This window comes from Oryctolagus cuniculus, chromosome 19 (assembly GCF_964237555.1).
Source record: "Oryctolagus cuniculus chromosome 19, mOryCun1.1, whole genome shotgun sequence".
NCBI classification, from domain to species: Eukaryota; Metazoa; Chordata; class Mammalia; order Lagomorpha; family Leporidae; genus Oryctolagus; species Oryctolagus cuniculus.
In genome coordinates, this window is record NC_091450.1 from 41,992,560 (window position 1) to 42,006,720 (window position 14,161).

At 40.1% G+C, this 14,161-nt stretch overlaps 1 protein-coding gene and 1 long non-coding RNA gene across 3 annotated transcripts in view; one reads left to right on the forward strand and one right to left on the reverse strand.

The window, feature by feature from the left end:
* The window catches only part of LOC103345258 (uncharacterized), a 104,080-nt gene extending 99,478 nt beyond the window's left edge, over positions 1-4,602 (forward strand). Inside the window, exon 3 of one of the 2 annotated variants that reach the window (XR_011384552.1) lies at positions 1,751-4,602. This is a non-coding gene — a long non-coding RNA (uncharacterized lncRNA). The remainder of the gene's footprint in view (positions 1-1,750) is intronic. The other variant, XR_011384551.1, reaches the window with a different exon arrangement.
* TRIM4 (tripartite motif containing 4) overlaps positions 1-14,161 on the reverse strand; it is a 219,293-nt gene that overhangs the window by 17,546 nt on the left and 187,586 nt on the right. The gene's annotated exons all lie outside the window — the stretch shown is intronic.

The window sequence follows — 14,161 nt, forward strand, 5'->3', positions numbered from 1 at the left end:
CTGGGATGCTTTAGGAAACTCATGCTTGGGTCATTTCAAAAATCTTAAAGTAACTCACCTAGGGTGCGGCTTGAAGAGCCACACAGTGGTTCTAGTGTGCAGCCACGGTTGGAAGTCACTGATTTATGTCATTTCTGCCAGATATGAAGGGTACTCCCTGTTCACAGTAATATAACCTTACCAAAGCTCTGCTACAGGAAAGCTGGCCTTTTTCCATACTAATAGTGATTCTTTGATACTTCTTCCCTCTCTCACTCTCTTCTCATCCTTCAAGTCCTAGTTAAATCCCATATCCCTGCAAGAGGACCTCCCCATGTGACCCAGTCCCATTCACTCCTCTGCATTTTTATTCATTACTGTATGCTATCATCATCATCATCATCATCATCATCATCTAAGTGGATATTCTGTTCTTAAACCTTCCAGTCTAGTTCTCCAATTTAAGACTATCTCTCCCTCTCTCCTCAACTTAACCTTAGCATTGGTTTTATTTTTCAATAAATTCCCAGTGGTGGCTTGCAGAGGACTCTGTTCATCTCAAGCATTAAGTAGCTGTATAATAAATTATTTGTAATTGATTGGGAGTTCTTATATGTGGATTTTAAGCTATTTTAATTTTTAAATTTAACAAATTACACTTGTATGTGTGCATGTGTTTGTCTTCCTATTTGGCTACAGAAAATATATATGCCATCCCATTAAAATTTAAACATAATACAGTGTAAATTTATATCAAGGCTTGGAGTCCCTCCTCTTAATAATTTAAAGAATAGATGTGAATGATTAATATCACATAAAGCCCAATGAGATTTATTTCTAGGGTTGTGCATTTAATAGGCAGCTCCTATCCTTTAGTAATCTTCTACATGGTAGAGGAGGAAGATGCATTTGGTTTCTATCATCTTTATGCCTTTATCACAGTTGTGTAGCTATCATGTATGTACTTTTCAAAAAAGATTTATCTATTTATTTGAAAGTCAGAGTTACGCAGAGAGAGAGAGAGAGAGAGAGAGAGGTCTTCCATCTGATGGTTTACTCCCTAATTGGCCACAATGGCTAGAGCTGCACCAATCTGAAGCCAGGAGCCAGGAGCTTCTTCTGGGTCTGCTACACAGGTGCAGGGGCCCAAGGACTTGGGCCATCTTCTACTGCTTTCCCAGGCCATAGCAGAGAGCTGGATTGGAAGTGGAGCAGCCGGGTCCGGAACTGGCACTGAGGTGCTTCAGGCCAGGGCATTAACCCGCTGCACCACAGCACCAGCCCTTATCATGTATGTACTGATAGAAGGCTCACCTCCTAGATAAAGTGGGCTCCTTGTACACCAGGGACAAGGGGGCTATTCATTGGAAAGCTATCAATCATTTATAGCCTATTTCCAAATCTCCCTATGTCCTTGCCTTTCATTCAGTAGAGATCAGAATGTTACTCTGTGGGTGGCTCCTTCAACACTGTAGGAGTGGCATGATTATAAAGTGGGATCAGGGAAATGCAAATAAAAACAACTGAGGTTCATCTCACCCCAAAAGAATGGCTCTCATACAGAAATCAACAAATGCTGACAAGGATGTAGGGGTAAAGGTACACTAATCCACTGCTGGTGGGAATGTACTCTAGAAGACAGTACAGAGATTCCTCAGAAATCTAAAAATAGATCTACCATATGACCCAGCAATCCCACTCCTGGGAATTTATGCAAGTGAAATGAAATCAGCATATGAAAGAGTGATCTGTACTCCCTTGTTTATTGCAGCTCAATTCACAATAGCTAAGACATGGAATCAACCCAGATGTCCATCGACTGATGATTGGATAAAGAAAATATGGCACATATACACTATGGAACACTACTCAGCCTTAAAAAAGAATAAAATCCTGCCTTTTACAAGAAAATGAATGCAACTGGAAACCATTATGCTTAGTGAAATGAGCCAGTTCCAAAAAAGATAAATGTCGCATGTTTTCTCTGATATGTGAAAGTTAATATAGAATAAAAAAATTATAGGAAGGAAAAAAAATGACTAGTAAAAACATTGTAAGACTTCAGGAGTTCCCCATGTACCCTACCCTGGAAATCCAAGAGAGTGCTGGAAAAGAAAAGCACAATGCTTCCTGAAGCCCCTTTTCCATCAGTAAACTGGACAGGTTCAGCAGGAAGAGGACCCGAGACTCTAAGTTGAAGACTTCCCATATAATTAAAATATGTATTACCATAGATCCAGCAGGTTGAGCCACTGCTTGGGATGCCTGAATCTTATATTGGAGTATCTGAGATCAACTCTCACCTCTACTTCCAATCCGGCCTCCTGATAATGTACCTGGGAGGCAGAATATAATGACCCAAGTATTTGGTTTCCTGCTGTCCCTGTGGGAGACCAGGATGGAATTCCTGGATCCTGGCTTCGGTCTGGTCCAGCTTTGGTTGTTGCAATAAAATGGGGAATGAACCAGTGAATGGAAAATCTCTCTGACACTCTGCCTTTTAAATAAATAAATATTTTAAATGTTATTACCTACTCAAGATCACCTTGTAATCTTTACCATACAAAAAGTTAAATGTATGTGACTGTTCACAAATGGTTTGCCATAATGCATAAGAATGCAGTTTAAGCTTTTCAAACTCACCCTTTTTGCTTACAATATAAGTCAAAAGAGCACAAGTCCATCATTATGTCTCAGGCCTAATGCAGATAGGTGTTCCATAAATAGCTTGTTCAATGAACAAATGGATCAATACTTTCCTTACACAATGCTGACACACTTCATTGGATAATTGTAAGGAATCCCAGATATATGAGGGTAAAGTAGCTTATATATTTGTAAAAAAGTATTAATTTTAATGGACTTTTTATCTTCTTTGCTTCTGTTGTTAGTGGTGCTTCAGTTATTTTGCTTCTCAATATGTTTGTTTCACTGTTGCAGATCCCCATGAAATTAGGCCATAGACTTCATTATGGACCAGAAAAACCCATAGTTCTAAAGGCTTGTATAAGATGGATCATACATGAAACCTAACATTTCTTTGAGGCTGTGCTTTGTTCTTCAAGGAAGCTGTATCCAGAAAAACAAATACTTCCATTCACTTTGTGACTAAATCACAGATGAGGATAAGCTCAACGTACTTCACTTGATGAAAGATCGGAGATTTGGTACATTCACTGAGCTTGGTTGGTTGAGGTGTAGAGTGTTACTTATTGTGTACTATAAAAGAGTTGACTAAATTTATGCCACATATGTAGAATGGCTTCTCTGATTCTCATAGGATGATTTGCAATCATGTTCAGTTAGCACCTTCAACATATACAGTGAATAAATATTTCTCAACAATTTTAACAATCGTACTGATAATTAAAATTATTGTGATGACTTTTAGTAGTGATATTTATATCAAATGTTTATGTGTAATATAGTATTATTCTGAGAAAAACAATGGAACAGAATAAAGCTCCAGAAGTTAATTCATACATCTACAACTACATCTTTAACAAACAGGCTGAATGAAAATCAATCCATGGAGAAAGAATGGGAAGTCCAAGTACAGGAGGCACATAGACCTCCTAATAGACATGAAAAGATCCTCACCACAACACATTGTAGTCAGACTTTCAACAGTAAAACATAAAGAAAGGATTACAAATGTGCATGAGAGAAATGCCAAATTACTTTCAGAGGATCTCCAATTAGACTTACAGCTGACCTCTTATGAGAAACCCTACAGCCTAGGAGAGAATGAAGAGACATAGCACAACTCTTAAGAGAAAAAAATTAGTGAACCCAGAATACAGTACCATACAAGGTTCACATTTATGAATGAAGGTGAAATAAAGACCTTCCATAACAAACAAATTGAAAATAATTTGCCACCACTCACCCAGCCTTACAAAAGCTGCTTAATGATGTGCTACACACAGAAACACAGAAAGATAGTTGGTAAACTCAAAAGACTTCCATAGCCTTGGCAACTCATGACAAGAGCCTAGGGTGATTACTGATGCCATAAACAAAAGTGTCAATTTATTAAGTCAACAACAGGAGTCACTGTGCACTTACTCCTCATGTAGGATCTCTGTCTTTAATGTTCTGTACATTGTGATTTAATGCTATAACTAGTACTAAAACAGTATTTTTCACTTTGTGTTTCTATGTGGGTGCAAACTGTTGAAATCTTTACTTAATATGGGCCGGCGCCGTGGCTCAATAGGCTAATCCTCCACCTTGCGGCGCCGGCACACCGGGTTCTAGTCCCGGTCGGGGCGCCGGATTCTGTCCCGGTTGCCCCTCTTCCAGGCCAGCTCTCTGCTATGGCCAGGGAGTGCAGTGGAGGATGGCCCAGGTGCTTGGGCCCTGCACCCCATGGGAGACCAGGAAAAGCACCTGGCTCCTGGCTCCTGCCATCGGATCAGCGCGGTGCGCCGGCTGCAGCGGCGGCCATTGGAGGGTGATCCAACGGCAAAGGAAGACCTTTCTCTCTCTGTCTCTCTCTCTCTCACTGTCCACTATGCCTGTCAAAAAAAAAAAAAAAGAAATCTTTACTTAATATATGCTAAACTGATCTTCTGTATATAAAGAGAATTGAAAATGAATCTTGATGTGAATGAAAGGGGAGAAGGAGCAGGAGAGGGGAGGGTTGCGGGTGGGAGGGACATTATGGGGGGGAAGCCATTGTAATCCATAAGCTGTACTTTGCAAATTTATATTCATTAAATAAAAGTTAAAAAAAAGAATTTGTAACTACTTTCCCAGCCCTACAAAAGATGCTAAAGGATGCCCTACATAAACACAGAAACAGGAATATCACTATGCAAGTAGATGAACAAGAAAAATGATCCAGTTAAAGTATAAATGAAGTCCAAAATACATAAATAGAACTATTTATGGAAACATGGCAGGGCAAAGTCGGTCCTTAACAATAGTCACACTGAATGTAAATGGTTTCAACTCCCCAGTTAAAAGACACAGACTGGCTGAATGGATTAAAAAATAAAAATCCATCTATTTGCTGCCTACAAGAAACATATTTTACCAACAAGGATGCATGCAGACTGATAATGAAGAGATGGAAAAAGATAATCCATGCTAACACATAATAGAGCATCATTCCAGAGGACAAGAGGAGAGAAGATAATGACCAGCCACGAGCCGTAGGTTACTATCTTACCACATCAAGGTAGGAAGAAATTACTGTGCACCAGCTGATGCAATTTTAACTCAGAGGGAATTATACCCAACTGACTTTTTTTTTTAAGATTTATTCATTTATTTGAAGGCAGAGTTCCAGAGACGCAGAGGCAAAGATAGAGAGCAAGATAGGTCTTCCATCTATTGTTTCACTCCCCAAATGGCTTAACAGCTGGAGCTGTGGTGATCCAAAACCAGGAGCCTCCTCCAGGTCTCCCACATGGGTACAGGGGCCCAAAGGCCCAGGTCATCTTCCACTGCCTTCCTATGCCATAGCAGAGAGCTGAATTAGAAATGGAGCAGCCAGGACTTGAACCAGCAAACACTTGGGATGCTGGCACTGCAGGCAGCAGCCTCACCTGCTACACCACAGCACCAACTCCCACCCACTGACCTTTACTTCAGCCTGGAGATCTGACTGGGGTCTAAACAACTGACTGGCTTGGAGCAGGGAAGCTGCCTTGCTACCTTCCCCTCCCCAACTCCAGCATAGTGGCATACACAGCAATGAAAAGTTACATAGAACACCTCTGGTCTATGAGCATCTCAGTCAGAGTCAGGGCAAAGAGTGGGGCATACGAAAGACCCCCTTGCCTCCTGCAACTGTGGGAGTTCTGGGGCATTAGCTTGAGTTACACTCACATACTCTACAGGAGCAAGGGGGATTCACCTTAGCTTCTGGGGACCAACACCAGAAGCATCCCATAAAAATATCTTCTCCAACACTGGGAGATCTGGGTAGTGACACTACTTTACCCTGCAATACCAGGACTGTAACAAGTCATTCTAAATTTCTTGGTGCCACTGGAATACACCCAGTGGACATAGAGAAGAACCTACCTGCATTGTACCTCTCAGGACTCATACCCAGTCGCCTGAAGGATTAGAACAGTGTTCAGTTCCCTCACCTGGACCTAAGACTATGGCTGTTGGTATTATAAGCCACAGCACCAGTTGGACTCTCCTAGCAGGACTTGAGGAAGAGTCCGTCCATATCACACAGTCCTAGAGCCATGGCACTTGGTGCCCCAGCATCACTCAGGCTTCCCAGCTGGACAAGGGAGTAACCACCGTTGTCTCGCTCAGCAAAAAATAAGGCTCTGGCTATCCAATTCGCCAAGGATACTGACAGCGAACTCTCTGTGGACCAAAGATACACACCCAAGGAGATGCTTATTCATGTCAATCCACACTTCTATCACTACAGACTACAGCAGACTAGTCCACTGTGTCACTTATAGACACAGCTGACATTGATTAAGACAAAAGAAATCATTGAGAAACTACACTCCTGGGCTCACCTAGAACTAAAGGCAAAGCAACAAGCCAAGTGATACCCTGCATTCAAGTTAATCCACAAACGCTTTTTCAATTAAAACCTACTCCATAAAGATGAAGGAACAAATACACCAGATGGGCAGACATCCATGTGGTGACATAGGAGACACGAAGAATCAAGGTAGTATAATGCCTAAAAAAGCTCTCAATACTCCTCCAGAATGAGATCCTGTACTGAAAGAAATCTATGAAATGACAGACATAAAATGCAAAATAATTACTGTAGGGGCTGGTGTTGTAGTATGCAGATAAGCTGAAGCCAGCAATGCCAGAATCCCATATGGGGGCCAATTTGTATCCCAGCTGCTCCACTTCCAATCCAGCGCCATGCTAATGGCCTGGGAAAGCAGCAGCAGATGTCCTAAGTACTTGGGCACCTGTACCCATGTGGGAAACCCAGAAGAAACACTTGGTTCCTGGTTTTGGCCCAGACCAGCCCTGCTAGGGAGTGAAACAGAGGACAGAAGATCTTTCTCTCTCTCTCTCTCTCCTTTCTTTAACTCTGACTTTAAAATAAATAAGGGGCTGGCGCTGTGGTGCAGGTTAATTCTCTGCCTGCAGCGCCAGCATGCCATATGGGCGCCAGTTCTAGTCCCAGCTGCTCCTCTTCCCATCCAGCTATCTGCTATGGCCTGGGAGAGCAGTACAAGATGGCCCAAGTCCTTGGGCCCCTGCACCAAAATGGGAAACTGGGCACCTGGCTCCTGGCTTAGGATCAGTGCAGCTCTGGCTGTTGCGGCCATTTGGGGAGTGAACCAATGGACAGAAGACTTTTCTCTCTGTCTCTCCCTCTCCCTGTCTGTAAGTCTACCTCTCAAATAAATTAAATCTTCAAAAAAGAACTGTTTAAAAAATAAAATGAATTAAATTAAATAAACAAATAAATCTTTAAAAAATAATAGGGGCCAGCACTGTGGTGCAGAAGATTAAGCTGCCATCTGCAGCACCGGCAACCCATATGGGCACCAGCTCAAGTCCTGCTGCTCCAGTTCCAATCCAGCTCCCTGCTAATGCACTTGGGAAAGCAGCAGAAGATGGCCCATGTATTTGGGCCCCTGCACCCATGTGGGAGACCTGGAAGAAGCTGCTGGATCCTAGCTTTGGCCTGACTCAACCCTGGTAATTTCAGCCATTTGGGGGAGTGAACCAGTGGATGGAAGACGTCTCTCTCTCGCTCGCTTGCTTGCTGTAACTCTTTCAGTAAATGAATAAATCTTTATTATTATGATTATGATAATTATAAGGAAACTCAATGAGATGCTAAAGAATACAGATACACAGATTAAAGAAATGAGAGGAAATCAGTGACATGAATGAAAATATTACTAAGGAGAAGGAACTCATTAAGTAGAACCAAATCGACACTTTGGAGATGAAATCTTCCATCAGTGAAATAACAAATATGATTTACAGCTTTAACAGCAGAGCAGACCAAGTGGAGGAAAGAGTTTCTCAATGTGAGACAAAATTTTGAAACAGCCCAGACAAAAATAAAGAAAAATGAATGAAAAAGAATGAACAAAATCTATCTGAAATATGAGATGCCAACAAACAATCAAATATTTGAATCATAGGTATTCCTGAAGGAGAAGAAAAAGGCATTGAGAACCTGCTAAATGAAATGATAGTTCAAAGTTTCCCAGGTCTTGAAAGAGACATGGACATCCAGATACAAGAAGCTCAAAGAACCCCAGGCAGATTCAACTCAAAAAGGGCCTTTCCAAAGTATACTGTCATCAAATTGTCAAAAGTTAAAAACAAGGAGAGAATCCTAAAGGCAGTAAAAGAAAAGGATAAATTTACATACAAAGGAAAATCAATTAAATTAACGTGAAACTCTCAGCGGGAACCCTACAGGCCAGAAGAGAGCAAGGTGATATAGCAAAGGTCTGAAAAGAATAAACCTTCCAATGAAGAATATTATGCCCAGCAAACCTACCTTTAAAAAGTGAAGAAATAAAGTATTTTGCAAATGAGGAAAAACAGATTTTACCACTTTCAAAGCAGAATTACAAGGAATTCTGAAGGGCATCTTCAAGAAACAAGCATCATGAAAACATGACACCACCAAATTCACTAACTAAGCAAGTGGAATTTTTATGCAATCAACAAAATGACAGTTCTTATCTATACTTATCAATACTAATTTGAATGTAAAACAGGAAGATGTAACTATTATAAACATAAATGCACCTAAATACAGGGCACCTGGCTATTTAGAAGAATATTAAGGGGTTTAAAGGCAGGCTTAAACTTCAATAAAATAGTAATGGGGGACTTCAATACTCCACATCCAGCAATGAACAGATCAACCAGACAAAAAGTCAACAAGGAAACAGCAGATTTAATCGACACCATAGCCTAAATGGATCTAACAGATATCTATAGAACTTTTCACCCTACAGTTGCAGAATACACATTCTTCTCAGCAGTATATGCATGGAACCTTCTCTAGGATTGACCACATAGTAGGCCATAAAGCAAGCCTCAGCGAATTTAAAAAAAATTGAAATCATACCATGTAACTTCTCGGACCACAATGGAATTAAGCTGGAAATCAGCAACTCAGGAATCTCTAGGACATATGCAAACATGGAGACCAAACAACGTGCTCTGGAATGAACAGTGGATCACAGAAAAAATCAAAAGAGAAATCCAAAACTTTCTGGAAGTAGATGAGGGTGACAATACAACAAATCACAATTTATGGGATATAGCAAAAGCAGTGTTAAGAGGAAAGTTTATAGCAATAGATGCCTACATAAAGAAATTGGAAAGGCACCAAATAAATGAGTTATCAATACATCTCAGGGATCTAGAAAAACAACAGCAAACTAAACCCAAAACTAATAGGAGAAAAGAAATAATTAGAGAAGAAATCAACAAAATTGAATCCAAAAAATTACAAAAGATTGGCAAATTAAAGAGCTGTTGTTTTGAAAAAATAAACAAAACTGAGACACCACTGGCCACCACCTGGCCCAACTAACAAATAAAAGGAGGAAGAAGACCTAAATTAATGAAATTAGAGATACCACTGGCCACCACCAAGCCCAACTAACAAATAAAAGGAGAAAGAAGACCTAAATTAATGAAATTAGAGATGAAAAAAAGAAATGTAACAACAGACACCACAGAAATAAAATGAATCCTCAGACATTACTACAAAGAGCTGTATGCCAACAAACTGGGAAACCTAGAAGAAATGGATAGATTCCTAGACACATACAACCTACCTAAACTGAGCCATGAAGATACAGAAAACCTAAACAGACACATAACCAAGAAGGAAATTGAATCAGTAATAAAGGCCCTCCCAACAAAGAAAAGCCCAGGACCAGATGACTTCACTGCTGAATTCTATCAGACATTTAAACAAGAACTAACTCTAATTCTTCTCAAGTTATTCAAAACAACTGAAAGGGAGAGAATCCTCCCAAATGCTTTCTATGAAGTCAGAATCAGCTTAATTGCTAAACCTGAAAAAGAAGTAACAGAGAAAGAGAATCACAAACCAATTTCCCTGATGAACTTAGATGCAAAAATCCTCAACAAAATTCTAGCCAATAGAATCTAACAACACATCAGAAAGATCATCCACCCAGACCAAGTGGGGTTTATCCCTGGTATGCAGGGATGGTTCAATATTCACAAATAAATCAATGTGATATACCACATTAACAAGCTGCTGAACAAAAGTCATATGATATTCTCAACACATACAGAGAAAGCATTTGACAAAATGCAACAGCTGTTCATGATAAAAACTCTAAGTAAACTGGGTTTAGAAGGAACATTCCTCAATACAATCAAGGCAATTTATGACAAACCCACAGCTAGCATCATATTGAATGTGGAAAGGTTGGAAGCATTTCCAATGAGAGCAGGTACCAGACAGGGACGCCCACTCTCACTATTGCTATTCAATATAGTCCTGGGAGTTTTAGCCAGAGCCATTAGGCAAGAAAAAGAAATCAAAGGGATACAAATTGAGAAAGAGAAAGTCAAATTGTCTCTACTTGAAGATGACTTGATTCTACATATAGGGGATGCAAAAAACTACACTCCTGGAACTCATAGAAGAGTTTGGTAAAGTAGCAAGATATAAAGTCAATACACAAAAATCAACAGCCTTTGTATACACAGACAATGCTATGGCTGAGAAAGACCTTCTAAGATCAATCCCATTCACAAGAGCTAAAAAACAATCAAATACCTTGGAATAAATTAAACCAAGGAATTCAAAGAGCTCTATGATGAGAATTACAAAACACTAAAGAAAAAAATAGAATATACAATGAATGGAAAAATCTTCCATGTTCATGGATTGGAAGAATCAATATCAAGAAAATGTCCATTCTTCTAAAAGCAATATAGAGATTCAATGTCATACCAATTGAAATACCAAAGACATTCTTCTCAGATCTAAAAAAAAATGATGCTGAAATTCATATGGAGGCACAGAAGACCTGGAATAGCTAAATCAATTTTTTACAACAAAAACAAAGCCAGAGGCATAACAATACCAGGTTTCAAGACATACTACAAGGCATTTATACTCAAAACAGCCTCTTGCTGGTACAAAATAGATGGATAGACCAATGGATTAGAACAGAATTGCCAGAAATCAATCCAAACATCTACACCCAACTTAAGTTTAATCAAGGAGCTAAAATAAATTCCAAGAGCAAGGACAGTCTCTTCATCATACTGGATTTCCACATGCAGAAGTATGAAGCAAGATCCCTAACTTACATAAAAATACACTCAATGTGGATTAAAGATCTAAATCTATGACCCCACACCATCAAATTGTTAGAGAACATTGAGGAAACCCTGCAAGACCTTGGCACAGGCAAAGAGTTCTAGGGAAAAACTCCAGAGGCACAGACACTCAAAGCCAAAGTTAACAAATTGAGAAGCTTCTGTACAGCAAAAGAAACAGTGAGGAAAGTGACAAGGCAAACAACAGCATGGGAAAAATTTGCAAAGTATGCAACTGATAAATGATTAATAACCAGAAACTACACAACAGCAAAACAAACAACCCAGTTAAATGATGGGCCAAGGACTTAAACAGACATTTTTCTAAAGAGAAAATCCAAATGGCCAACAGACACATGAAAAAAATGTTCAGGATCACTAGCTGTCAGGGAAATGCAAATCAAAACCACAATGAGGTTTCACCTCACCCCAGTTAGAATGGCTCTTTTACAGAAATCAACAAACAACTAATGCTGAAAGGATGTGGGGAAAAAGGTATCCTAATCCACTGTTGGTGGGAATCAAACTGGTAAAAGGACTGTTAAAAGGACTAAGAGACAGTGTGGCGATACCTCAGAAATTTAATATAGTCCTACCACACAACCCAGCCATCCCACTCACTGGAATTTATGCAAGGGAAATTAAATCAGTAAATAAAAGTTATCTGCACCTCCTTGTTTACTGTAGATCAATTCACAATAGCTAAGAGATGGAATCAACCTAAATGCCTGTCAATGGAAGACTGATTAAAAAATTACAGGGGTGGCCAGTAAAGTGGCACAGCGGTAAAAGCCACTGCCTGCAGTGCCAGCATCCCATATGGATGCTAGTTTTAGTCCCAGTTGCTCCACTTCCAATACAGCTCTCTGCTATGGCCTGGGAAACCAATAGATGATGGCCCAGTGCTTGGGCCCCTATAAACACCTGAGAGATCCGAAAGAAGCTCCCGGATCTGGCTCCTGATGCACAGCTCGGGCCATTGTGGACATCTGGGGAGTGTACCAGCTGATGGAAGATCAATCCTTCTTTCTCTATCTCAGCCTCTGCCTTTTTGCAACTCTTTCAAATAAATAAATAAATCTTAAAAAGAGAAGTTATGGGATATGTGTGCTACTGAATACTACACCGTGGTTAAAAAATAAAATCCCATCCTTTGCAAGAAAATGGATTTATCTGAAAAACATGATACTTAGTGACAGAAGCCAGTCCCAAAGGGAAGAATAACGTATATGACGTGGATGAGAATTCTACCAGAAGATAGATATATTAATGAAAAATCAATCTAGAATAATATAAAAGAGAATTCAATATGCCAAAAAATACAGTGGAAAGCCTTAACAACGGACCACAGTATCTTGTTTTCTAATTTGGAAAATATCTAAGATTTGCATCTATGTCTGTGAACAAAATTAACAAAATATTCTTTCATTACTTTTGTGTAGTGAGATTAAAATCACATTTTCCTCTTAAGAACAATGTAGTTAAAGCAGCCAACATTCATTCTATGGAATGAGCTATTCCAAGCAGAGTATGTACTTTTTCTCATTTAATTCTCAAAACTACCCTCTACTTGGATACCTTTCAAACACTGGGTGAGCTCTAATGGAGCCATCATGAATTACTCTGCCACACATGTGGCCATAACCTGGGTGTTGTCCTCCCTGATGGCTTCAAGATTGAATTATTCCAGAAGGGAATGAGGAAGAGAGTGAATGAAAAGGAAAAGAAAGGCACTATGTATCTTCTGAGAAGGGCTAACACTTAAGAGTGATTCCAGACTTGCTGCCTCACCAGCTGACCACTCAACAATTCTTTATCCAGTGTCACTGTGTTAGGACAGCTGGGAGCTGAATTTGGATGAAGTGGGGATTCTCCTTGATGATTCCTGACTTTGAAATGTGATGACTGTGCCAATCATTGTGAACACGGCTCATGAACACAACAGGGAAGATCCTTTGCTTCAGCACAAGATAGTCCTTGGGGATGCCCTCTGGGTTCTCGGATGAAATCATAGGGCCAAGAGGTGGAGTGGGTGATAGCCAAACATGTTTGTCATCCTGGGGAGTTTCAGCAGAGCACAGAGCCTCAGATGTGTAGCCTCAGGACAGAGATGGTCTCAGTCCTAACTGGCTGGGGAGGAGATGGTGCTTCATTAATCCACAATAAGAGGATTGAGAGGGTCCTCTATGGGAACTCAATATTGTGTGTATGCTTTCTGCAGTCATATATACCTTGGACTTAGATATGGACCCACATATCTATTCCACTGTGTTTCCTCAGAAGAGGGAAACTTAGCCATCAGCTCTTACCTCCCTGCAGAGGACCACGGCTGCTCAGCTTGCTCATCTCCACTCACAGACTTCTGGCTATAACTGGTGGAGACTTTACTGTCATGAGCTTTCTGATTCTTCTCTTCCTGGCCCTGCACTTTCCACTCTTGGTGTGTGATTCAGAGTATGTCTCTTGTGCTTTTAAAATGAATGCCAGTGTATACCAGGACGGAGACCTGATTATAGGTGGTTTTTTCACACTTTATTCATTTATTGGTGACTCACAAGCCATTTGGCTAGAATTCCAACAGCGCCCTAGCAAAAATGTGCATTTTTCAAAGTAAGTGGCTTTTGCTTTCTTCTTCTTTCTTTTTATAAAGTCTACTTTTTTAAAAAACAATTATGGACAATGTCTAGGGAAGTTATGGTGGTTAAACCAATTGCTCTGAATTAACTTTCTCCTATCATTCTCTCATCCTCTAACTTCTTGTCCTTTAAAGGTGGTGAGAGAAATCAACTTTTCTTCCTTCAGCCCTACTTCCTTTCTACTTTCCATCTCCAACCCCCCCCCCCCAAACACACATTAGAACTCTTTCCACAACTCTTGCCTCACT